The sequence below is a fragment of the Rhipicephalus microplus genome, chromosome 8 (genome assembly GCF_043290135.1).
Source record: "Rhipicephalus microplus isolate Deutch F79 chromosome 8, USDA_Rmic, whole genome shotgun sequence".
Classification (NCBI taxonomy): Eukaryota; Metazoa; Arthropoda; class Arachnida; order Ixodida; family Ixodidae; genus Rhipicephalus; species Rhipicephalus microplus.
Window position 1 is genome coordinate 58,781,328 of NC_134707.1, and position 26,729 is coordinate 58,808,056.

Sequence of the window (26,729 nt, forward strand, 5' to 3'; positions counted from 1 at the left end):
TCCAAGCAGGAATCGAAAGCAAGCATTCTGCGTGGCAATCGAGCATTCTACCCCGTAGACATCGTGCCCGGTGTCGGAACTACCTTTTAAATAGACACTATAGTGTTCGTTAAGCGTCAATTGTCGCTGCAGTGCTGGCTATAAACTTTTATAAACGTTACATATGTATACTTCTGTGATACAGCTGTCGTGTCGGGCTAACACATGAATTCTATAGTAAGGCGCCATGCGCTCTGGTTGGTTTATGCAGCAGTGTGAAGGGCTGTCACTCTCGTGATCACGAGCGCTGATCATATCAGCTTATCGCTTACGGTGTTGCTAACAGTCATGCGCCTGTTGGCATCGTAGTGCAAGTGCGAAGAAACCTGCTATATAAATATTTATTTTTAATCTATTTTCTTTCCTGAGTTCACACATATTTACAAGAGAAATACGTGCACGAGGTAAGGCAAAAGGAGCCTCATATGTCTCCTGACAAGACATTTGCCCCGGACTTACATGCCCAACAGCAGGAACAGAAGTAAGCGACAAAAGCAGGGAAAATATGCCAACAAATAGAAATAATTAACTCCTTATCATGGAGTATGCAAATAAAGATCAAAATGAAAAAAAAAACAGTTCAACATGAATATAAGAAAAAAGGTTTTTACAAACTGTAATAGAGTAAGTAAATATCTTAGCGTATGAAGCACTTACAAAACAAAGCAAAAGGTAAACATCAGCATTTTACGATTCATCATTGAAAATTTATACATTTGTAGGAGACAAAAGAAGTAGCTTTACTTGTTTTTTAACAAGAAACACATGTGGTTTCAATGGCTAGTTTGAATAAGGATGGGTGGGAATTACACAAAGATATTATTTGATAATCTAGTCTTTTAGTACCCTAGTTAGTCCATGGTGTTGATCCTCTCAATGATGTAGTACGTAGCTTGTATGCCACTTGTCTGTTTAAATACTTGTTTGAGAAGGCGGTATAGTTGTGTTTATTATCCCGGAAAATTATCATCGCTAAGCAAAATTTATACAACCGAGAGAACGGTAATATGTTCAAAGTTTTATATATCTGCAATTGTTCTGCATATGTCTAGTGTGCTACATTCGCATATGTAATTTGCGTCATTTCATGACGCTTCGCTAAATAAAATGAATTTTCAAAACGGTCAGTTTCTCTCCGCATGCCTCGCATAACGTCGATTGTCAAGGTACGTGGGATCTGCCGAATTTTTTTTCGAAGCAGTTAGAAGCACAGACATGGCTTTGTAGTTGAATAAACAACTGCCTCACAATGCCGAACTTCGATTCTGATTAGCGTTCACCACGTTCATTGCACCCATCGAGATCCTTCGCTCACAACCGACTCCAATCCTAATATTTCTGCGAGGAGGAGGTGGAGTATTTACTTAGAACCATCTATACGGGGCTGAAAACTACTTTGCATAAAACTAAGGCAATGCGAAAATGTCTCGGCAGAAATCATTGCTTTGGAATACGTTGCGAGACACAGTAAGTTATCAAAATATATGTATACTTAGTTCAGTTGTGGTTCGGCTCAGCGGTAGTAACTGCGGAGCCGAACCACGAGAGTGACTTGAACAAAAAACGCCAGGCCTGTGCGGAAGGCTCTGCACAGTCATAGCAAAAGCTAGAAGAGCAGCCTCTCAAAACCTTTTCTTAACACTCTTTGGGTAAACTCTAGAAGCAAATTTGGTATACGCCACCCAATATGCTATAAATATTCATAATTTATGCATAGTAGGTCGGCATTCACTAAGCTATCATTCGTATTTATTCGGAGAAGCGCGGTATCTGCTATAAACTTGTAACGAATATTGTGTTGCCTTCCGTGGCTGACGACGATGAAGAATCACGCATGAAGTGGGTATGTGCCACAGTTAATGGGTGTATAATATAAAACGGAGACAGTCAAAACTGTTATCCGAGACCAGGTAGGAGCGTAGGCCTAGCTAGCAAAATCAGCGACAGTCCGGGCCGAGCGTCTCGTGCTTAGCACTGACAGTGTGTGTGCCGAGATTTGCATGACCCACTACATTTATCATTACATATTTCCCTCTCGCTGAAGATGGTGCCAAGTAAGTGTTCTAAGGTGTCGTGAGGACAAGTGGTTCGTGATATGGTTTGAGGCGATTCACATGTACGATTTCGCGGCCTCGGCGACGCAGGTCCACAGTGGCCGTGAGGGGTTCGATGAGGTAGTTAACAGCGGAAGTTTGTTCTATGACGCGATAAGGTCCATGGTACCTGCTGACAAACTTTGTAGAGGTACCAGGAGCAGCACTGGGGGGCACCCACAGCCAAACAAGAGAGTTGGGCGAAAATTGGTAGTTGGACCGTCCATCGTCGTGACGAAATTTCTGTAGCCCTTGTTCTTGTGTTGTAAGGGTGCGAGCTAATTGCCGACATTCTTCCGCATACCGGGCGGCTTCGGAAGCTGGTGTGCCTTCGGATGAGTCGGGTCGGTAGGGGAGAATGGTGTCAATTGGAGACGATGGTTCTCGACCATAAAGTAAAAAGAATGGAGAAAAGCCTGTCGTCGCTTGAGGTGCCGTGTTGTAAGCGTACGTTACGTAAGGAAGGATAAGATCCCAGTTGGTGTGGTCGGAGGCGACATACATAGAAAGCATGTCGCCAAGAGTACGGTTGAAACGCTCGGTCAAGCCATTTGTTTGTGGGCGATATGCGGTAGTACAGCGGTGAATTACATGGCATTCTGCAAGAAGTTCTCGAATAACATCCGCGAGAAAGACGCGGCCTCGGTCGCTCACAAGTTCACGTGGAGCGCCGTGACGCAGAACAAAACGTTGCAGCAGGAAAGACGCAACGTCACGTGCCGTAGCGGCTGGTAGAGCGGCCGTTTCTGCATATCTCGTGAGATGGTCGATCGCTACAATAATCTAGCGATTCCCAGCTGATGTATATGGTAGAGGACCATAAAGGTTTATTCCAACCCGGTAGAATGGTCGCACTGGGCACGGTAACGGCTGCATTGGTGCAGTAGGACGGCGAGGACTGTGCTTGCGGCGTTGGCACTCTGTGCAAGATCGAATGTACTTTTGAACGAATGTGTACATGCCGCGCCAATAAAACCGAAAACGTAGCCTGGCGTAGGTTTTAAACAAACCGGCGTGCGCACACTGCGGATCGGTATGAAAAGCAGCACATATGCTGGCGCGGAGATGCCTGGGTATGACGAGTAGCCATTTGCGACCGTCAGGGTGGTAGTTGCGGCGATAAAGTATTCCATCACGGATGGCGAAGTGAGAGGCTTGTCGGTGTAGCGCTCGAGATGGCGGGTGGGCGAGTGTTTTAGATAGGTAATCCATCAGAGACGCAATCCACGAATCTTTGCGCTGCTCCGCAGCCATCTTGATGGGTCCTGATAGTGGAAGGAAGTTGTCTTGGATGGAGACACTCGCAATATCAGTAGAAGCAGGCGAACGCGAAAGAGCGTCGGCATCGGCGTGCTTCTGGCCTGAGCGATAAATGACGCGGATGTCGTACTCTTGGAGCCGTAAAGCCCATCGTGCCAAGCGTCCTGAGGGATCTTTGAGGGAGGATAACCAGCAGAGCGCGTGGTGGTCGGTAACAACATCGAAAGGGCGGCCGTACAGATAAGGCCGAAATTTTGTAATGGCCCAGATAATAGCTAGGCATTCTTTCTCAGTTACCGAATAATTTGCTTCTGTTCTTGTAAGAGTGCGGCTCGCGTACGCAACAAAATATTCTTGGTAACCAGGCTTTCGTTGGGCGAGTACAGCGCCAAGACCGACACCACTAGCATCTGTGTGGATTTCTGTGGGAGCGCTTGAATCGAAATGACGCAGTATGAGTGGTGTTGTAAGCAGTTCACGGAGCTTCGCAAAGGCACTGTCGCAAGCTGGAGACCACGCAGATAGATTGCGGTCTCCCTGAAGTAGGTCTGTCAGAGGCGCCATGATCGAGGCGAAATCTCGGACGAAGCGGCGGAAGTATGAACAAAGCCCAATGAAACTACGCAGCTGCTTGAAAGACGCGGGCCTCGGGAACTCGCGAACAGCACGTAGCTTAGCGGGGTCAGGAAGAACGCCGTTCTTCGACACGACGTGTCCAAGAATGGTCAGCTTGCGCGCTTCAAAGTGACACTTCTTCAAGTTGAGTTGGAGGCCTGCTGCAGAGAGGCAGCGTAGAACCTGTTCTAAGCGACGAAGGTGCGTGGGAAAATCGGGCGAGAATACCACTACATCGTCTAAGTAGCACAAACACGTGTTCCATTTGAGGCCTCGTAGGATAGTGTCCATCATGCGCTCAAATGTTGCCGGCGCATTGCATAGCCCGAATGGCATCACGTTAAATTCGTATAAGCCGACTGGTGTAACAAATGCAGTTTTTGGCCTATCATCCGGATTCATGGGCACTTGCCAGTACCCAGGGCGTAGATCAAGGGAAGAAAAGAACTCTGCGCCTTGTAAAGAGTCGAGGGCGTCATCAATTCGAGGCAAAGGATAAACATCCTTTCGTGTTATTTTGTTTAGGCGACGATAATCTACGCAAAAGCGTATCTTGCCATCCTTCTTTTTAACTAAAACAACCGGCGACGCCCAAGGACTGTTTGACAGTTGAACGACGCCTCGCTTTAGCATGTCACCTACTTGTTCATCGATGATACGGCGTTCAGTCAGCGAAACATGGTATGGTCGCTGCCGTAGTGGTGGGTGATTACCTGTGTCGATCTGGTGGCATACGGTAGATGTGCGACCTAAAGTAGCGCTGTGACTGTCAAAAGATCGTCGAAACTTGTCAAGGAGGCTCAAAAGCTCACACCTCTGTTGTGGGTTTAGGCCTTCGTCGATGACACGGTTGAAAATGTCGGTAGTGGAAGGGTCATTCACGGAAGTACAGGAGAGGGCGCTGACTTCCGATGATTCATCAGGAACGTCAAGTGTAGCGATGGTTTCGAATGATTCTATCGAACCAATACATTCGCCTCGAAGTAGCGTAATCATGAATGGAAACGGATTCTCCACAGGCACGTTGGTCGCACCACCTTGAAGAGTAACGAGAGCGGTTGGGAGCGGTGATAGGTGGCGATGAACGAAAGCAGCGGAAGGCGTGAAAAATGCGGTAGCGTCGACGACGGTGGAACACGACACAGGTGCAAAGAGAGTAGCGCGTGGAGGGATTTGAGTGTCGTCACTAATGACCAACTTCGCGCCGGAAGGGCGATCGTGCACTGGTAGCGCATCACCAAGGGGACAAAAGGCGACTTCGGCACGGGCGCAATCAATGACGGCTTGGTGATGGGAGAGAAAGTCCCAACCTAAAATGATGTCATGAGAACAGTGCGGGAGTACTACGAACTGCACTGTGTAGGGCACTCCTTGAATTACAAGTCTGGCAGTACACGCGGCCACAGGCTGCACAGGCTGTGCAGTGGCAGTATGAAGACATGAACCCAAGTAAGCCGTTGTCACTTTTCGAATTGAACGGCAAACTTTTTCGGCGATGACAGAAATTGCGGCACCAGTATCAATAAGGGCAAGTACGGGTACACCTTCAAGAACGGCATTAATTACATTCGGCGGCGAACGAAGAGGGCTTGTGCTTTGCGACGAGGACGCAGTTCTTGCCTCGGGAACTGCGTCATTTAGTTTTCCGCGTCGATTGTAGGGGGGCGTCGGCGCATCAGGGAGGGCGAGCGTCAACGTGGAGAAGGAGATCGGCGATCAGGAGCTGGTCGGTGGCTTGGACGAGGAGCGTACAATTCGGGGTCTGGGGTGTATTGAGTGTACGTGTAATCGTTCTCATATGGACGTAGGTTTTCACGTGAGTGGAGTGGGCGGCGGCGGCACAGACGTGCGACGTGCCCAGGTAGACCACACGAAAAGCAGATCGGTCGGTTGTCGGCAGTGCGCCATGGATTAGGAACTCGGCGAACTGGAGGTCGTGGCGGCTGGGCGGCATAAACAGGAGCAGGCTGTGGAGGCGGCGCTTGGAACGTCTGTGGTCGTGGTCGTGCTGCTGCTTCGACGTACGTCAATGGTGCATTGACTGGTGGCACCAGCTGCGGAGGAAGGACCTCAGACACTTGATCTCGTATAATAGTCCGTAGAGTAGGGCTAAGCGGTGCACTGCGCTCCGGTAGGCCAGAGATGAGCGAGAGTTGGCGGGCAACTTCTTCGCGCACGAAATCTTTGATCTGCGAGAGGAGGACGGGTTCTTGCGAGGGAGTTAAGCCGGACATCGATTCCTGATGTGGGACAGCACGGCGGGTGACGAGACGTTGCCGGCGGAGCTCATCATAGCTTTTGGCAGAGCTCGGTAACTTGGGCGACAGTAGCAGGGCTTTTTGAAATGAGCATCTGGAAAGCGTCCTCGCCAATACCCTTAAAAATATGCTTGATGCGGTCCACCTCTGTCATGTTCACATCGACGCGTTTGCACAAGTCAATGACGTCTTCTATGTAACTTGTAAAGTTCTCACCAGGCAGTTGAGATCTCGACTGAAGGCGCTGCTCCGCACGAAGTTTGCGGACAGAAGGACGACCAAAGACTTCGCTGAACTTTGCTTTGAATGCTGTCCAGGTGGGAACGTCGGTCTCATGGTTCCGAAGCCATAAGTGGGCAATGCCACTGAGATAAATGCCGACAGTGGCCCGTCTCGTGGCTTCGTCCCATTTGTTCAATACACTCACGAGTTCGTAAGTAGCCAGCCAGTCGTCGACGTCGTGGTCGTCAGTGCCGCTGAATATGGGAGGATCCCGCTGACGGACCGCGCCGGAGCACACGATGGCCTGGGAAGCCATAGGAGGAGGGCTTGTGGCAGATGCAGTGGTCATGACAGCAGGTAGAGTCCGGCTTCGCAATTCCAGGATTTCAAGGAGACCCAGCACTTCCACCAATTATAATATAAAACGGAGACAGTCAAAACTGTTATCCGAGACCAGGTAAAAGCGTAGGCCTAGCTAGCAAAATCAGCGACAGTCCGGGCCGAGCGTCTCGTGCTTAGCACTGACAGTGTGTGTGCCGAGATTTGCATGACCCACTACATTTATCATTACAGGTGATTAATAACAACCTTTTGTAATGTTTTGGAGCATCGGACGACCCACTCGTTACACGGTTCGCATCGTGTGATGCCTGAATGTTCCTTCGCTGTTTTAAAACGCTTAATTACTCATGGTAACGCGATTGCTTTCCCGACATCAAGCTTGCCCAAGGCAAGTTTGCGTACGAGTCCCAAGCACCACGCATGGCTGAACTTCATGCTGATGTCGACGCTCGACGAGCTCTGGAATACTTTCGAGAGTCCTTAACTTCGTTTCTGGAACTGCAAAAAAAATGCAAAACGATATGCCTGATTAGGCACCGCGCATGAAATCACTAATGTTGATTGATTGCTATGTGAGGTTTAACGTCCCAAAACCACCATATGATTATGAGAGACGCCGTAGTGGAGGGCTCCGGAAATTTCGACCACCTGGGGTTCTTTAACGTGCACCCAAGTCTGAGCACACGGGCCTACAACATTTCGGCCGAATCACTATTATTCATAAAACAGTTGTAGAAAATTTGTTCTGTTGAAAATTGTTGAAGCCCTGGAATAAAAAAAAAACGGCGTGGCTCAGTGGTAGGATGCTGGGCTGGCACGCAATGGACCCAGGTTGAAATCTCATTTTGTCATTATCTCATTATGCGAAAGCTGATACGAGACCACAACTCGGGCAGCGAGCGATAACAAGGAAAATTGCAGCTGTAACCTCAAGAGACGGGAAAAGAGCAGAATTGGTAAGAGAACAAATGGGGAAGGATATAACAGTTGAAATCAAGAAATGTACATGGGCCGGGCACGTACCACGTAGGCAGGACAAGCGCTCGTTATTATAAGGGCGACTTCCGAGAGAAGAAAAACGCGTGAGATGGAAACAGAAATCCAGCTATATGTACCGCTTGCCTCTGAACGATTGGTCGTCTGAAATTGTGTGTCATGGGGGACGCACCAAGCTAGAAAGACGTGACCGTTCCTTTATCGTCCTAAATCTTACCACGATGTCGCATGCCGAGGGCCCGGGTCTTTTAGCTCCGGTGCCCTAGTTTCAGGTTAGTGAGACCCTTCGGTTGGAATAATTATGTATCGAGCCTACTGTGGGTGGGAACATTTTATAGGCATGCCGGATGGCTTCCACCTTCAAGTCATCTTAGGCGGATGCATAAAGGACGTCACTCAAGCCTTGTTTCGGCCGTCTTTCGTATGTGCATCCGAAAACAATACGTGCGACTAACTCTGCACTTTTTTGTAACCTCAAGGGACCCCTACATGCGACAGAAATGACCAAACGAGAACCGCTAAGGGTTAATACCTTTACTGGCGCTGCTAAAGCATCAATACAGCGCCCTATGCAGGCCCTGGAGGCGCGACCACTAAATAAGCGTTTATTTCGAACGCGCGGTCTTTCAGGGCTGCTCAGGTTGTTCCTTCTTCTTCCCCCTGCGGCCGAACGGCCAGAACATGGCCGCCCTGTCACGGCTAGTCAGGTCCAAGTGGACCGTCACGTCGTCACCGTTTATCACCGTGCTCAGCCTGGGTGCGTGCCGTTGGCCGCCCGGCAACAACGCCGTGTCGGTACCCGTCAGTGTGACGTCTGCAGTGGGTGGCAGCGCATAGAATGGCTGCGACGGCGCAGCCACCAGGCTCGGTTTCTTGAACGGCGTCGTCACCGCATCGGAGCCCTCGACCTTGAAGGGGCCGCCGTAACCGTAATTGTCGGTGGTCGACGCCGGCAGAAGCTCACCTCCGGTCGCCACAGAGGCCGAAGCTACGGCAACGTCTTTCTTCGTGTTCCTCGAGTGCCGCTTGCCGTCGCCCTTCTTAGCGTGCTTCTTAGACTTGCTGCGCCTCTGACGACGATGATGGGGGTGACTGTGAACTGCCACCGCTTCATCGAAGACTCTGTCGACGTTGCCGGGTGACGCCGCACGAGTGCTTTCCGCTTCGACATCTTTGGTCGACGCAAGGGGCGCGCCCGACGATGTCTCGACGGCAGCACTGGCCGGCGACTTCGAGGTGGTGTGCTTCTTGGAACGCCTTTTGTTCACGCCGGAGGTCCTTCCACTTGCCGCAGCAGATATCTCGAGGGCCACACTGCTTGGCCCTACGACGGCTTGAGTCGACTCGGACGGTTCGGTTTCTGCGGCGCGCTCTTTTTTTCTCGCTGACCGCTGTTTTACCTCGGCGCGCGGTGGCGTTGAGGTCTTAACGGCGTCCTCGACTTTGTCTTGCACGACATTCGGCAGGCCTGAGTGAACCATGACTACGTCGGAGGCCGATTCCATGGTTTTGTCGACAACCGACGGCCTCTTGTTATCCATGCCAGGCGTGGAAGCTGAAGCTACTGGCTTCGCAGTGGCCCAGGCGTCTTTGCTTCGCGTAGTTTCAGCAAGCGAAGGTGACGCTGTCACGCAAGTGGAAGTCGAGGAATCGATGCCGGCGATGGCACGCTTTGGAAGCAGTGAGCGTGCACTATCATCTACAACAGCCGCTTCGAGTTTCCGACGTGGCTTTTTGTCTTTGTTGACAGCACCCGCATCAACGCCGCCAGCTGCGCACGCGTCCACCGAATGCACGTGCGATGTCTTATTCGTCACAAGAGTGGTTTTAGACTTGTCCTTCATTTTCTTGCGTTTTCTTTCGGCCTTCGGTTTCCGTCGCTTGGACGAGTCTTTCTTCGCGTCGCTTTTGACTTGGCTCGAAGGCTCGGGACACTTGTCGGTCGCGACGGGCTCTTTCCTCCTGAGTAAGCTCGTTGCCGAGCTGGATTCCGTCGCGGGGCGTGGCCTATCAAAAACCACAGATGCCGCGTCAACCGTCGCGACGGGTGCAGACTTTTCCAGAGCTGTCGCCGGCTCACCACGCATATCTCTCCTTCTGGAAGACTTGCGTTTGCGGAGGGCGGAATGCCCCGGTGACTTCGCAGCCACGAACGGCTGTTCTAGCTTTTTGAGCGGCAGCATACTGGCGACAGGTGCTTGACCCACCGAGGAAGTGCTGGCGACGGAGTCGGTGTCTGTGTGCGACTCCGACGGCACCCGCACCATCGGCGGCGGGGACCTGCGGCCTCTCTGGCCCGTCCCGCGGATGCCGCTGAAGGCCTGCAAGCTCTCGTTTTTTTCGAGCAACTCTGCAGCTTTAATCGCACCGCCCCGCTTCCCACTGGCCTTGTCAGCGATGTTCTCGTCTTCGGAGGCGCTACTCTCCCCCGGCGACCCGGAGACGTCTATGACGACAGCTCGCACGGGTTGAACGCCCTCCATGTCCGTTAAGGGAGTGCCGCCTCCATCCGCCTTCCTGAGGCCCTTGTTCTTCTTGGAGGCCAGGATAGAGCTGCCACGACGTTGGAAACCACGTCGTTTCCAGCCGAACTCGCTGCCACCGCTGCTGGTGCTTCCACCTTTTAAGAACTTCTCGCGCGTCTCGCGGATCTTCTGGAGGCGTTCGAGTTGGCGCCGGTTGCGCCGCATCTGCGTGTAGATGTCACCCTGGAAGGCAAGCTCGTTCTGTTGCGACGTACTGGGCTCGGACGACGTGTCTCCCGGCTCGCGGTTGACCCTCGACATGGCGTCGTCCTCAGTGATGACGCTATCATCCGTTAGGCTTGACTCGACGGCGCCACCGACCGCCCCGGCCTTGGTCGTGGCAGTGAGTGTATCGCTGTGGTGGCGATGTAGAGACGTGATCCGGTCGCCGATGCTCCTGGACAGCCTTCGCACGGGATCGAACAAGGTGCCGACGTCACTCGATTCCCATAGCTGTACAAGAACGGTGCCGTACTTCTCGTAGAAGAGTGCTGGGTGGAGCGTCCATGTCATTCCAGCCATGGCTGCGACGAAAGTGGGGACCAGGCTGGCTTTAATCTACGGAGCCCCGCGTTAAGCTGTAGAGCTCTTGGCGTAAGAGGGCTGCAGTGAACGTTCCTCTGGCAGCTCGTGGGAAGATCGAGCTAGCCTTGGCGAAAACAGCGTGCTCGCTGTCGCGAGACGCCGCCGATGATGATATCTTCGTGGCACTCACGCTCCCACGGTACTCGACGTATGACAAAGAAAAAGAGAAAAAGACAGCACACTCGAAAGGCAACAAAAGCGCACGGGGACAAATTAAACAAATACGAAAATTATTAACTGAAGGGCACGTAACAAAGACATATATTATGCAGATAAAGGGGACGTGTTGTAGAATGGGTTAGCCGATAAATTAAAATTCGAGACACGCCTTAAACATTTACCTTCCTGAGAACGCACTGTTTTTGCGCTGAGACATTTACAAATTATTCTGCGGCACGTCGATCTATACAGCTTTGTTCACAAATCATGCCAAAAAACAAAACACAAGCAATCAGGATGCTGCACACTGCAAGACATCCGAAGACACAGTTTTGGATGAAGAGTGTCTGATTGTTTGTCCAAAGAATGAGTGTCATCCAGACATCTTGTTTTTTGCTCATAAGGTGTTGATGGATGTTATACGCAGCTCCCACTCATCGATAGAAGCACATCCTGGTGTTTTGCGGCAGAAAAAGCATTCTATTCGGAGCACGAAATTAGCTGAAAAGTGGCAGCCGTCATTTCCGTCACGGAGACGACGTCACGCAAAAAAAAATGCGTGCGCGTCTTTAGATTTACTGGAAAATGTAAAGAAACAGGTGCACTCCCCTCCCCCTCTCCCACCATTTTCACCTTCTCCTATTCGCCCGCTATGCCCCACCCAAAATGAATATAGCCGAAATCCACATCATAATTTTCTAAGCTCACTGCGCCCTATCCCTGAAGAAACTGACTTCCGTACATTCATAAATCACCAGTAATTAGCAGGAGTAATAGAAATTAACGCAAATTAACACCGGTGCCGGCGGCGGACAACTACGGCGCCGCGCATGATCCGAGTTTTGATCTCATAACAGCTTTCGCTGTCAATAAAAAAACTCAGTAAACACCAAGGGCACAATGGGATTCGAACCCGCATCCCCTGCATGCTAGCTCAGTATTCTACTTCGGTACTTCTTTGCAAACTGGCCTTAGGCAGGCTTGATGTCGGTAAAAGAATCACGTTAATATGAGTAATAGAGAGTTTTTAGAACAGCAAAGGGACGACCAGGTGTCACAAAATGCGAGTTGCGCAGAGAGTGCGTCGTCGAATGATCCAACCGTTTACAGAAAGCTCAATCTTCTTCACACATTAACTGTGGTGCACACCCCCTGTGGACGACTGTAGGGATTGCAAAAGTTTCTGCCATCGTCGTCCAGCACAGCACACACACACAAAAAAAGGGAAGATGTTCCTTGCAAGTGTGCAGCAGGTACCACGCTTCTCCGAAGAATGGCGAAGGATGGTACCTATTCAGTTCCCTTGGAGCAGGAAATGGTGTGCAGCAAAACGGGCTGAAGTTGTAATAACCAGAATGCGTTGTAGAATTCCAAATCTTAATTTTTGCATGCACATACCGGGTTTAGCAATCTCTCCTTTTTGCTTCTGTTGCAACGAACTTGAAACTATCGAACACTTCTTGTTCAGCTGCCAATGTTTTTTTCTAACACAGAAAGGGAAGTATCGAAATTATATTGCGGCAATGTGGTCTGCCGGTTACGTCGGCCATTCTGTTATCATTTGTAGCCTCTGCGCTGGGACACTTGGACAGGGATATTTTCAAGGCTGTCGAAAAGTTTATATGCGACTCGAATAGATTTGGTACGTGTATCAACGACTAACAATTCTTTATTCGGCCTTCCCAGTCAAAAGATCTTCAGTCAATGGTAGGTTACACAAGATAGTGCAACTTAAATTCACAGTCATTCATAGGTCCATTCGATTTGCCTTACACTGCGTGAACCAGTTCCTGGCAGTTCAGATGGCAGTGCAGCCAGAGCTGAACTCATGCAGCACCAGTTCAGCGAGTGCACGCGTAGTGCGACACTAGCTCCACATTGAAATACGAACGCCGCAGTGCAGCTAGTGCAGCCAGTGCACCGCCGGTAGCGTGCTGGCAGCGCCGTGGATCTCACATGTTCGTCGTGTGCTTGCGTATGTTTGAGGGCGTTGGTGTGAAAGCTCGCCAATATCATAAAAAAAAAAAAGCCATGGATTCCGCCGAAACAAGTGCAGTCACTGTGCAAAATTTCATATAACTGATAAGAACTCGACACTACTTCGTCACAGTTGTTACGCTCGTATTGACTAGGTTGCAACGCAACAGAATGCCGAGGTACTGCGAAGAAGTCGTGAGTCAGTACCTTGATTTTTTTTTTCTCTAACCTGTCAATATGGACGACCAATTGTCAGTACTGAAAACGTTAACGTACTTGGTGGATTTGTGCTACTTGGGTAGACAGCGCACTATACGTACTCCTTGGCCAACCACTGTCCACCATACACAGCACCGTCGAGCCAACCTTGGATTTGCTCAACAACGTAAGTGCGGAATGTGGTTGCTTGCAGTTAGGCATGAGTAAGAATGCAGCAAAGCCGGTTTCCTAGCAAGTGACGGCATGGGGCCTAAAAACGCTACATGATACATAGGTGGCCGACACGTGGATATCAGAAAGCCGACGGAGTCACCAAACTCCCATTTCCTACAACGTGGTTCACGTCTTCAATCAATATAGGCGACAACTATGCGAGAATGCCTCTTACAGATGCACATAATTCGTCTTGTATACGCTGGCAGCAACAGCGCCACTGCTTGTACTCTAGCTGCACTACCTCCAAACTGAGTGCAGGGTTTTGTCCGAACTGGCCATGCACGACACCTGAACTTTTTTAAACGAACGGCCTAGTTTTGATAGCGCCACCTTGCACTACATGAACGAACGGTCGAGTGCTGCACTGCGTGTACCAGTTTAGGCAGTGCAGGTAAATCGAACGGACCTCATAATTATTGTTACAATAAAAAAAATCAATCTCAAAATTATTTTAGCTCTTACTAAATATTAATCAGAAATTTAGTATGTATATGTATCGTATAGTATATGTATAGTATGCGTATCCGCCTGACTCTTGGCCGATCCCCCTGAGTAGGGAGCCTACATGAACGGCCGTTTTTAGGGTGATGTCAGCCTTTGACCCACTACATGCCGCCAACGCACCGCTGCCCGCCAAAACACAATGTTGCCAGACAGCAACGCCGCGCTGTCGCCCCATCTTGGTGCCCGCACTGCGTCTACGCCCGGTTGCGTTTAGTTCTCATTAATACGGCGTCGAACTTTGCGGTAGCGTGTTAAACGCTGCCGGCGAAGCCTTAGAATGCCGGAATGCTGCGTACCGCTCTGCACTAACCACAACAGAAAGGGGGTGCGAATGTTCCGCTTCCCAGCGAGCCCTGGCCGACGACAACTATGGCTGGCTCAAGTGAAGCGAGACGGCTGGGAGCCCACCAGTGCGTGTCGTATTTGCTCTGTGAGTACTGCGTATTTCGTTCACTGTTTTTTTCCTGCAGCACACGTATATGTGTTTCGCGGTGTTCGCGAATGAGTAGATAACCGAAGTTGTCGATGCTGCGTCCACGCATTGCGAGTAGGAAGCCCACAAACGGGACGCGTCCGCGCGTTCGTACGGAGACGCGCTCGCTAGTCTGAGCTGTTGCCACGCTTGCGTTCGTGTCAGCGTAACCTCAGTATTATGTCGGAAGTGTTTGTGTGTGGGCTTCGAATTTTTTCGTGCGCTCACTTTGAGAACTGGGTCGCTTACACGACCTTGAGAACCGCCGCTGTCAAAAGCCCAGGTGTTGTGTGTTTGCTGGCTCCAAAATGGCGGCGCACAGAAAACTATGCTGAATTTGGTGGAAGCTGGCAACAGCGTGCCCCGTTGCCCGCTGGTTTTGGCTGAGTTTCTTGAAGGCAGTTATTAAGATGTCTCCACCCTAAAAACAGCCGTTCATGTAGGCTCCCTAGATCAGCTGCTCATGGGGCTTAGCGCCATCTATGTGGAGAGGGAACGCTTTCGGTGGAACAAAAAATAAAGCGGAAGTGACGCGATAGCTGGTAAACAAGCGACGTCATTTCGTGTGCGCTAGCACGAAATTTTATCTCGCATTAATTTGAGACGAAAATGCCCCTGACCGGACTCGCGCTAAGGCGATCACCGGCGAGTCCTCTACGAGTGGGTGTCAAGTAAACACCAGCTAATCTAATACCGACTCGCGACTAGATAGTGATGTTTAAGAGTACTGCCTCTCACTTTGCCTCGTATTTACAATGTAATGCATTCTTCAAAGATGTATTCGGCTTTCATGGCATCTTGCGCCGCTGGATTAAAGGAACAAACAGCGTATACTTGTCATAACTGCAGCATTGCTTATTTGCTTCACATACGCCGGTTCTTTAGCATGCGCAATGCTTGTGTTCTTCAATTGTAACAGGATGAAATGACGCCTAGTCATGCCAAAATATGACATATCAGTTTTATTCAATGTTCACAATAACTCAAATTTATTAGACAGCACAAAATTGTAATAAGCACAAAAAAAATCTGTGGGCACTACTTTTTTTGCATTATGCTTGGATAAATTACCACTACGTATGCGAATTGCAGTGTGATAGATGACTTGGCAATCTGCTCAAGGATAACGCTAATAGTAGGTACTGCATGCTCAGGAAAGAAACAGGGCGGCACGAATACTGATGCATGAAAGTCCAGTGCCTTGAACGTCTTTAGTGCAGAGTCCAATGGGCAGCAGACGATGTGGATTACATTTAATGCCGAGTGCTTTCTTCGGTACCATCGAAAACGTGCTGTGCAAGGATGCAGTAGCAGCAAACATAGGCCTAGTGCCCCATGTCTTCCAGATAAGAAACAAGGGCAATGGTTTGTAATACTGTATTCAGGTATACAGTATTCCGAACCATTGCCCTTGTTTTATATCTGGAAGACATGGGTCACCAGGCATACGTTTGCTGCTACTGTATCCTTGTACAGCACATTGTTTCCGCAGGTACCAACGAAAGGACTCTGCGTTAAATGTAATCCACGTCGTCCGCTGCCCGTTGGACACTGCACTCAAACGTTCACCTACGATGAAACGCACCTTACAATTTCGCACACAGCAGAGAACGCAAGTGCAGAACACTAAAACACGCGAGGGGGTGTGTCATCGCAGACGAATTTTACAAACGTGCCTCATTGAGTGAAAGAGTCATGAGAAGGGGCTTAGCCTTGTGTAGACATCATGGGGCACATTGGTTCTGCTGCCATTTTATTGCAAGATACAGGATAAATTTACACACATGAATTTGCATGTTACATGAGCATGTTAGAAACATAGAGAATTCCCATTCAACTTAGTGCCCAGAATAGAGGCACAAGAAGTGTCCCGAGCTCACTGCATTGTCTAACCATTCTACCAGCTCCAAGCAACTATTTCTTTGGTCATGAAACTACCAGCCTGAAAATAGTGTGATGCAACTACACCAACCGAGAGACTCGAAACATTTCATTTTCAGCAATGTTTCACAGCTCACAAAGATTTTGGTTTGCAGTCCACCAACAGGAGGGAACAGCAACAATATTAATTGAAGTTTCTGTACAAGCATATAAGCAGAGCTCCCTCTAAAGGAGTACCGTCAAATTTCCGCAAGCAGCCCCTTCATGGAGTGCACCTGCCACGCCAGTTAAGTTACTGTAGAGTTAAATCCAGAGGCACGAGATATATCCACAAGCCAATACAAGATGCAAAGCATGGCTTAACACCTTGACAATATAACAGCGTATATGTGTTTTATAGATTTTAAAATTGACCAAAATAGAAGATGCATTGCTGCAAACAAGGCAGCCCTTTGCAACAGCGACAATATGCTGTGTTCCAAAAGCAAACGCGAAATCTTTGACCAGCAACAGCAGCGTCAGGGCAGCATCATACTAGCTTCATTTACACACAAATGGTGCAAACAAGGCAACCATCACTATGCATTCATGCTACAAATCTCAACAGAACAGCCACCTGGAAGGACACCCATTTGAACAATGGCTCAGTGGTCTCGCAGGGCTCTGTTTAGCATGTCCCGGCAACTCTGCAAAACCTTGCAGAGTATTAAAGGCAGTGGCCGTTCTCTTCCGCTTTAAAACAAGCAGAATTAAAAGAAGGCAAAACATCATAGCCTTATTGGAAACCTGCGACATAAAAGTGAGCATTGCTGTCAGCAACTTCCCATACATGGTCAGTTGTACGACGAAGGTCTTGTATAGTTCAGCACTTGCATGCATGGCCTTCAAAAATATATACAAAAAAAGGAAGCTCTGCAAGCATTCCACCACAGAAGACTGCAACTATTGCAGTTATTTTGGGACAAGCAAAACCGATGTGGGACGAGTTTTCATTCCAGCCAAGGGAAAAGGGGGGACAAACGCGGCTAAAGCCGAGACCAAACGGTGCAGCCCATCTCCGTCGCTTGGAGGGAGCGTGCGGTAACATCCCCCACCCGGGAGGCCTGCAGTCGAAGCTACACCCGCCTTGAAAGAGAACAAAAAGTGAGGGAGTGAGGGAAGGGGGGTCGCTCAAGCAACAACTCGTGATTGTGATCACTGGCAAGCATGCTAGCTCGGCTGCCACCAGCGGGCGGCTCACATACACTTCTATGTGCAGCACTTGAAGTGACCGTATTCTAGTACACCAGCATTTTGTACAGTTACGTAACATCGGATCCAATCTGATCCAAAAAAGTTGATCTGCCAGCCTCATTTCATATAACATTACAATTCGCTGCTACCGCATTCCTTGTTTCACCCTTGCGATGAAACTGCGACATTTAGAGGGGCCCTGAAACACTTTTTCAAGTAACCATGGAATGAGTTCACCGGAAGAGCTTATTGCCTCACAAACTCAACGCAGCAAAAAAAAAAAAATCCTTCTAGTGCGAGCGTAGTTACAAAGATTTGTCGCATGCTGCTATCGCATTTTCTGTTTTCTCGTCCTGACGAAAGCACTGGAAACTGAGCAGGGAGGGATGGCAGGAAGCAAAGAAAATACGTCACGCCTCGTGACCTTGAGCACTCTTTCCTTTCTTCTACTGCGCGGCTTTTTCAGCGTGATCGCACACGTGGGCAAGTTGCGGCCTCCCGAGGCGATTTCTGTAATGACCGAGTGCGACATGTTCAATTCAGCAAATGGCTAATGATGATATGTGGGGTTTAACGTCCCAAAACCACCATATGATTATGAGAGACGCCGTAGCAGAAGGCTCAGGAAATTTCGACCACCTTGGGTTCAGCCAATGGCTAATAGATGGCTTTCTACGAGTGATTTTAAAGCACCTTCCATCATTTGTCAAGAGAAGAAGAAGCAATCTTTAGCTGACTTTCATAACTTTTTGTGAATTCCAGGCTGCGTGCAGCGCTATATTATTTGGCTCGCGTGTTCTTGAGAGCCTCTACTACCGATCGGCAGCATTTCCTGACCATGCTCAAAAAGTGTTATGCCGGGGTCCACCACAGCTCCACTGACATATCTGTCATGAATATGACTTAATAAAATATATACTAACAAATAGCAATGAAAAAAGCTAGGAAGAAAAGTTCTGTTGCAGGGCATCAAACCAGCAACCTATCACTCTGCAGCGCATACCACTAAGCCATGGAACGTATATCGTCATGAGTGTCAACAGCAAGCAATAGTTATATGCCATGTACCATTTGGTAGTCCTCAGAGCTTCGCAACTTCAGTGCGTTTTCGTCATCAGTATCAAGATGACGCCACGAGCTCGCATTGAGCACGCTCTGAATGTCGTCGCCCCCTTCCTCCATGCTTTTCACCTCGTGATGAGCACCGCCTCCTCAAGATTGTCTCTCCTGCGCACGCACTTATCAGACGTTTGATTCAGCAGAGCACGAACGCACAGCCACTCCGCTCGCTGCCACGCTTACGAAAGAAGCACACTGTTCACACACCAAGTAAGTGTTGTGAAAGTTCGCATTTGTCCTCTGTATACTTGTTTCCTGCACCTTTGTTTGAACAGCGCGGTTTAAGTGTCGAGCCGTGACAGCTCTTGGTCCATGCCCGTCCTGTGTACGCTCGTTTCGTGCACGTTTTCTGCTTGAGGTACGCGCTGCAAATTTCTAGCAACTTGCAATTCTTCGCGTCACTTAGCAATTCGTTACTGTAGCATTCATTCCTTTGTCCTTGCGTCAAAACAGTGAACAATAAACGCTTAACAACTACTGTGCATACACGTTTCACTTTCGTGTTACAATACCGATTCTCAGAGAGAGGAATCAGCTACTTTTCTTTTTCGTTATGCACAGACACTCTTTTCTTTTTTGACCAGAACGCACGAGTGTCAAGCCACCGATTCGGCAAGCGCGAAGCACAGCGGCTAAATGAACGAGAATATGCACATGCGCTCAATGAGCAGTGATCTGCACCTGTTATTGCCAGGCTGTTCCAGGAACAGGACACCAACCCGGCTTCTTTTGAGCACCATTACTGCCATCATTTCTTTCCTTTTCTCAATGCTGCCACCAAGTTGCAAAAGAAGTTTCAGCAGAAGGGTGAAACGATGAACACACCAACAACAAATGGTCAGGCTGGCACCCAACTCTTTTAAATCTGGTATCGTGCAACTCTACAAAATGCTGGTGTAAAAGAATACAGCTGCGCCAAAAAGAGAGGCTCTTCTTGCAGTCTTTTCGCATGTAGAAGGGTTCACAATCCATTCGTACTGATGCCCACTGTGTTCGCAGGCGCCTAGCAATCGATACCGGGCCCTTAGAATCAAAGTTCACGGCTGCTGCTGGAGCGAGCCTTTAAGAAACCGAAACTACAACCATTCCGATTAAATAAACACACGGCTTCAGACACTTCTCCGGGCACGGCGCTTGATGGCTTTCGCACCTTGCCGCTAAATTGCGGTGTTGTGGCCCAGTACGGCACTGATAAGCACGTTTGGCGCAGCAGGAGTGGTTCAGCGCAGGTAAACAAGTTTGGCGCACAATGGCGCAAATGGCACAGTTGTTCCACCCCAGACATCGGCAACCCTGTTCTCGGCGTGTTCCTCCATCAACGCTGAAAGAGTCTACTGCTCGACACAAGAATGTGGGTACAAACAGGTTTCAGTTCATTATTTCACAAATACATGCAGATGCAAACATACTATACGGCTCCACATAGTGGCTACTGCGTCATGACAATACCATTATTAATTCAGATGGTCAGGAGAGTAAAACTTTCCATGCATCTGAATGCTCAGAACGAGAGACCAACATTTTCATGGGACTGGTCACGCTTGTAAGGCTGCTTTGCATTAGGAACCACTTCAAAGAACAGTGCAATCACTGCGTCGTCAAGGCTAAAAGCGGCACAACGCTCAAAGCAAATTTCGCGCCCAGAGCTAAAAAGAATGTATCCCTTGCCATTCCAAAATACAACAGTTGTTACGCTTAGCTTACTAAGCACGAAAGCAAAAAAAAAACATATATATGCATATAAATAATGGGGCCAGCTGGAGAATGTGTCCAAGATGCTAACAATTGGAGCCTAGGCGGGACGAGAGTCCGCAGCGCCAAAACTGCAAATAAAAGCGGGAAGGCACTATTCCGACAGTGGCCCAGGACGCACTACGCGTTATGTGAACTCAAGCATGCAACAGTTAAGAGATGGCCTCACAGCCAGTCCTCGTGCTGCCCACAATAACACAGCACCTGGAAAAAAAACAAAAAAAAGGGGGGAGACTGGTGACCGGACCAGTCTGTCGCCACAAGCACGTTAAAACTCAAGCGCAGACGGCACCGAAGTGTCCCTTTTCAAAGTCTCAGAAAGGTCGCTAGTCTTTGAAGACGTGTGTCGCGACACTAGCAGTGGTCGTCAGTGGAAAGACGTTCCGGCTTCTCTGAACACCTTCACTGCGTTTTCAGCTGAATATTTCCAAGCGTCAGGGCACCAAAAAGAGTTTTAAAAAAATGTCACAGTTCCGACCGCTTCCACGGTGCAGGCCATGCCACACGGGAGTGACAACCGGCTCGTCCACCAAACGCCCAGGCGCATTCTTCATGGGTTGCGCCTGTTCATTTGGTGCAGGCTAAACCGATTGGCCGGCTGCTGGGGCCGGTTTGCCACCAGGAAAGCAGTCCGGGAAGTTGGAGTCGCTGCTGATATCGACTGTGGGAGACTCGAGGTGCTCATGCTTTTCCGCATTGCTCTTCTCACGGACTGAGCACCGCTTCTTATGCTGCCTGGTGCCACTGAAAATGAGAGATAGGTTAGGTTAATTTGGTTTTTATGGCACAAAAGCAGCTAAGGCTATGTTGCGCCAGGCACAAGACTTTCAGGAATGGACACTAAAAAGATTAGATTTTAAAGCTTATTTAACAGGTTACATTCTTTCAGAAAGTTTAGCAAGTCAGGAAGAGGTACTAGAGGGTCATCTCCTAGGAACAAAGCAGGGTGTAAAGGTACGTGTTGTTTGTATAGCTTGCTGAAATGTTTTTGTCTCTGTGTTTCAATGGAAGGACATGTGATTAGGATGTGCATAAGTGTTAACGCTTCTTGGCATTTTTCACACGGTTCTTCCTTTGCGAGTAAGAAGTTGTGTGTCAAGTGTGCGTGTCCAATGCGAAGTCGGCATAATACAACTTCAATAAACCGTTGCTGGTGACGGCAGGTCTTCCATTCCCCCGAGTGTGGGTTTCACCCGGTGGAGCTTATTGTTCGTGCAGGTGTCCCATTGCTTTTGCCATTTTTCTAGTAGGGGCAGGCGAATTGTTCTCTGGATATCTTTAAGGGGAATTCTTACTTTTGTTACTGTTTTATGGGCTGCCTGGGAAGCATACTTATCTGCTTTTTCGTTTCCGGGTTTCCCAACATGACTTGGGACCCAGCAGAAACGGATGCAGGTTGCCTGGCTGTTTAAGTATACCATGTTTAGAATGTCGCCTATTATAGGCTCACATTCGGATTTTATATGTAGTGCTTTTAGTGTGCTTAGTGAGTCGGTGTATATGATTGCTTTCTTGTATTTTTCAGCGATGATTTTCCGAACTGCTTCACTCAAGGCATAAGCTTCAGCTGAAAAAATAGAAAACTACGAGGTACTTTCACAGAAATTGCGCTTTTCGTCGTCACAATCCCAATACCCACGTGGTCCTCCGTTTTTGAGCCATCTGTGTAAAATTCTTCGGAATCCCTATATTCGTGCTGAAGTGTATAAAATTCTTGGACTAAGTGTTCTGGTGGGGTGCTTTTTTTGTTGAAACGGCTTAGTGAAAATTCGCATAGCTGTGACAGGTCAAACCATGGCGGCAGTCTTGGTGGTTTAATAGCGACATCTAGTGATCCATCAGGGATGGTATAAAAGCGGCAGTATTCCTCGAAACGTAGGACAAGTGGTTTGATTAGGTTCGGTTTGTTGAGGTAGTGTGAGCGCGAGTCGCATTTGATTGATTGATTGATTGATTTGTGGGGTTTAACGTCCCAAAACCACTATATGATTATGAGAGACGCCGTAGTGGAGGGCTCCGGAAATTTCGACCACCTGGGGTTCTTTAACGTGCACCCAAATCTGAGTACACGGGCCTACAACATTTCCGCCTCCATCGGAAATGCAGCCGCCACAGCCGGGATTTGATCCCGCCACCTGCGGGTCGCGAGTCACATTTTGCGGCAATCTTATAGCAGATGTGTTCAGGTGACGACCTTATTTTTAAAACATATGACAAGGTTAGTAATGTTCTTCGATCACATAGAGGGGGCTCATTGCATTCTACGTATAGACTTTGCACAGGTGATGTTCTGTAAGCACCACTTGACAGACGGAGACCGAGGTTGTGTATAGGGTCGAGACGGCGGATGTATGAGATTCGCGCCGAGTCGTAGACTATGCATCCGTAGTCTAAAATGCTGCGTACAAGAGATCGGTAAATACGTATAAGGCAGAGTCGATCGGAACCCCAGTGTTTATGGGAGAGTACTTTGAGCACATTGAGTGCTCTGTTTGCCTTAGTTTTCAATGCATTTATGTGTGGTAGAAAGTTTAGTTTTCGGTCGAATGTGATTCTTAGAAATTTGTGTTCTTGCTTTACCGGCATGTTGATGTTGTATAGTTTGAGCGCGGGTTCAGGGAACAACCCTCTCTTTTGCGTAAAGAGAACAGCTGTGGTTTTTTGGGCTGAAAAGCGGAAACCATTTTGGTTGGCCCATTTCGTAAGCCGATTTATTGTAATTTGGAGTTGCCTTTCGCAGGATGATAGGCTGGAGGCTCGGCATGCAATTTGCAGATCATCAACATAGATGGAGTGCATGACTGTACGGGGTATAGCCCTGTTGATGGATTTCATTTTCACTATAAACAGGGTGGTGCTCAAAACACCGCCCTGAGGTACACCATTTTCTTGGACAAATATCCGTGACAGTACCGTACCCAAACGTACTTAAAAAAGTTCTATTCGATAAAAAATTGTGTAAGCAGTTCAGCATTCTTCCGCGAATCCCTAAGTTAGCTAGATCTCTGAGAATTCCGTATCTCCAAGTTGTGTCATATGCTTTCTCTAAGTCAAAGAAGACCGAGAGACAGAACTGTTTGTGTAGAAATGCTTGTCGTATTTCTTGTTCCAGCCTAACAAGGTGATCAGTGGTGGAACAGCCCTTTTTGTATCCGCACTGGTGTGCGTCAATTAGGTGCTCCGATTCCAGAGTGAAGGTAAGTCTAATATTTATGATGCTTTCGTTAGTTTTTGCAAGGCAACTTGTTAATGCAATGGGTCTATAGCTACTTGGGGTTGTTGGGGGTTTACCAGGTTTTAGGAATGGTATGAATATGGCTTTTTTCCAATCTTCAGGCATTATGCCAGAGTCCCATATTTTGTTGAAGAATTGGAGAAGTGCTTTCGCGGATGCTTGGGATAGGTGTGCCAACATTGCGTAGTGTATCTGGTCAGACCCTGTTGCCGTTTTTTTACCGGCAGAAAGTACCCTGTTTAATTCGTGCAGCGTAAGCGGAAGGTTATAACTTTCATTTGAGGTACTGCTAGTAGGCAATCTTTGTCTCTCTGCATTTTCTTTATATCTCAGGAATGTATTGGTGTAATTTGCTGAGCATGATACCTTATAAAAGTGTTCTCCTAATAGGCTGGCCTGGTCTTCTAGTGTTGATTGTGTGTCTGGACTTGTAAGCAGTGGTATTGTGTAGGAGGAGTACTCTCCCTTGAACTTCCTCACCTGGTCCCAGATGTGTTTAGATGTGACTGAACAGTTAATTGATGATATGTATTTTTGCCATGAATCCTTTTCTGCCTGTCTTCGAATAAATCGGGCTCTGGCTTTTGCCTGTTTGAAGTTGATGAGGTTGGCGTAGGTGGGGTATCTTCGTGGAATTCCCCAGGCCTTATTTTGTAGTTTTTTGGCATCAGTACACTCGTTTGTCTACCAAGGGTTGAATTTCTTGCGTACGATGCCGGATGATTGCGGTATTGCTTTTTCTGCTGCTAAGATTAAAACTTTGACGAACTCTTCGTTTAGTTCCTCAACAGAAAGCTCCGATGAGAAAACTTCGTCGAGCTTAGCGTTTTCTGTGAAAACTGTCGAGTTCGCGAGCTGTAGTTTCCACCGGTGTGGCCTGCTTGTTAGAGTTGGGTAAGATGGTATAAGTTTTATGATGCCGGGTTGATGATCACTACCATAAGACGTGTTGACGACGTCCCATTTAAAATCATTAAAAATACACGATGAACACATGGCGAGATCTAAGCAACTAAATGTGCGCGAGGTTGGTGAAAAGTAGGTAAAAGCACCGGAATTAAGAAGGCAGATGTCATTTGATAAAATGAAATCTTCTGCGGCTTGCCCTTTTGCGTCAGTTTCGTCGCTACCCCAAAGAGTTGAAGGAGCATTGAAATCCCCAACTAAGATGAATGGTTGTGGCAACTGTTCCACTATATTTTCTAGGTTTTTGGTGGTGAAAAGGGTGTGAGGTGGGATATACAGTGAGCAGATGGTGATGGTTTTGTATGATAGGATGGTGACGGCTACGGCCTCGAAAGATGTGTTTATTTGGACATCTCGCGTAGGAGTGCTGCCCTGCACCACTATGGCTACTCTTCCTGAAAGACGGTTGCAATGTTCTTGGTCCTTCCGGGCAACTTTGAAGCCGTTTAGGAAATGGCTGTGTTTTGCACCAAGATTTGTCTTTTGGAGGCAAAAGGCTACTGGTGAGAATTTGTTAATGATGTCCTTTATGTCACCTAAGTTATGTCACCTAAGTTCCAATGTACGATAAAAGCCATGACAGAATAAAGTTAAGTAAATATACTTCTGGGGATTTATCGGTATAAAAGATGATAGGTGACAATATTAAGAAATAGAAATAGAGAGGAATACGATAGCTATTACGGTTATCGCTTTCTTATTGTGGTTACTGGGACTTTGTTCTTGTCCTGTTTGGTACGCTCGAGAGAGCGCTTGTCCTTCGGTGTCGATGACACCGGAGTTTTGTGGTCGATCTCCATTGCCTTGTCTGAGGCGCTGGAAGATCGAGAGTGAGGCGCTGAGAAACGGATCTCAGGCCTTGGCACTCTATTGAGTTTAGGGCCCAGGAAGACCGGAGGCTGCGCGCCCTTTTATGTGCATGGAGCAGCTGGCGCTGCTTCTTTTACGGGGGCGGTTTGAGTCACCATAGAACCACTGGGTGTGGTAGCGGTCGACTCCTGAGGCCTTTGTGACGCTGCCCCCGACTGCGTCACATCGGCGTAACTTCTGTGGAAAAGGTACCATAGCCGTGTTCGCGCTTCGCTGAATGATATTTTTTCTTTGACGGTAAGAGCGATGACTTCTTTTTCTTTTTTCCAGCATGGGCATGACCGGGAATACGCTGTGTGTTTCCCGTCACAGTTAACACAGTGGGGTGAGGATGAACAGTTTTCTGATTTGTGGTCGTTTGCGCTGCATTCTGCGCATGTTTCTTTGCCTCTGCAAGAGTGCGAGGCGTGTCCGAATCTCTGACGTTTGAAACAGCGTCTGGGGTTGGGAATGTAGGGTCTGACATTTATTTTTAAGTGCCCAGCCTTAAGAGAGGTGGGCATTTCTCATTCCAAAGGTTAGTATTGCGTGTTTGGCGGGCACTTCCCGATTATTGTGACGGATTACAATTCTTTGGACTTTGATGACATTTTGGTCGTGGAAACCTTCGAGGAGCTCTTGGTCACTAAGGCCTAAGAAGTCTTCCTCAGAGATTACTCCCCTGCTGGTGTTTAGAGAGCGATGGACCGAAACGGTGACAGCTGTTTCTCCAATGCTGGTTAGTTGGGATAGCTTAGGCATTTGGTCTTTTTCGGTTAGCTCCAAAAGAAGGTCACCGCTTGACATTTTGGATGCTTTGTATGTGGGTCCTATTTTTTCTTTTAGGCACTTGGCCACCAAAAATGGGGATAATTTTCTTAGAGGTGTGCTGTCACTGTGGATAATGTGGTACTTCGCGAAAGTAACTTTAGTTTCTTTCGAGACGTGATAACTTGCTTCGGTGCGGCCTCTCTTGCGAGACCAATCAAGGTCGGTGGATGCTTGTAAAGCCTCACAAGTATGAATGTGTTCGGTAACAGCGGCGACCACCCACCACGGAGCCCAACAAGGGGACGCGGTTGGACTTGTTGAAACAAGCCCTCCCAACGCCAGCCGTACGCTGTCACTATAACCCAATGTAATTATCCAAGGTGGGATACCTACACAAGGTTAACCCTTGCCGCCATGAATACCTGAAGTAAACGGAAGAGA

The 26,729-nt window shown here is 48.4% G+C and overlaps 1 long non-coding RNA gene across 1 annotated transcript in view; it reads right to left on the bottom strand.

Annotated features, from left to right (window-relative positions):
• Window positions 1-19,087: 19,087 nt before the first annotated feature.
• Window positions 19,088-26,729, bottom strand: part of LOC142768531 (uncharacterized) — a 33,210-nt gene continuing 25,568 nt past the window's right edge. Inside the window, exon 2 of the long non-coding RNA XR_012885328.1 lies at window positions 19,088-21,211. This is a non-coding gene — a long non-coding RNA (uncharacterized LOC142768531). The remainder of the gene's footprint in view (window positions 21,212-26,729) is intronic.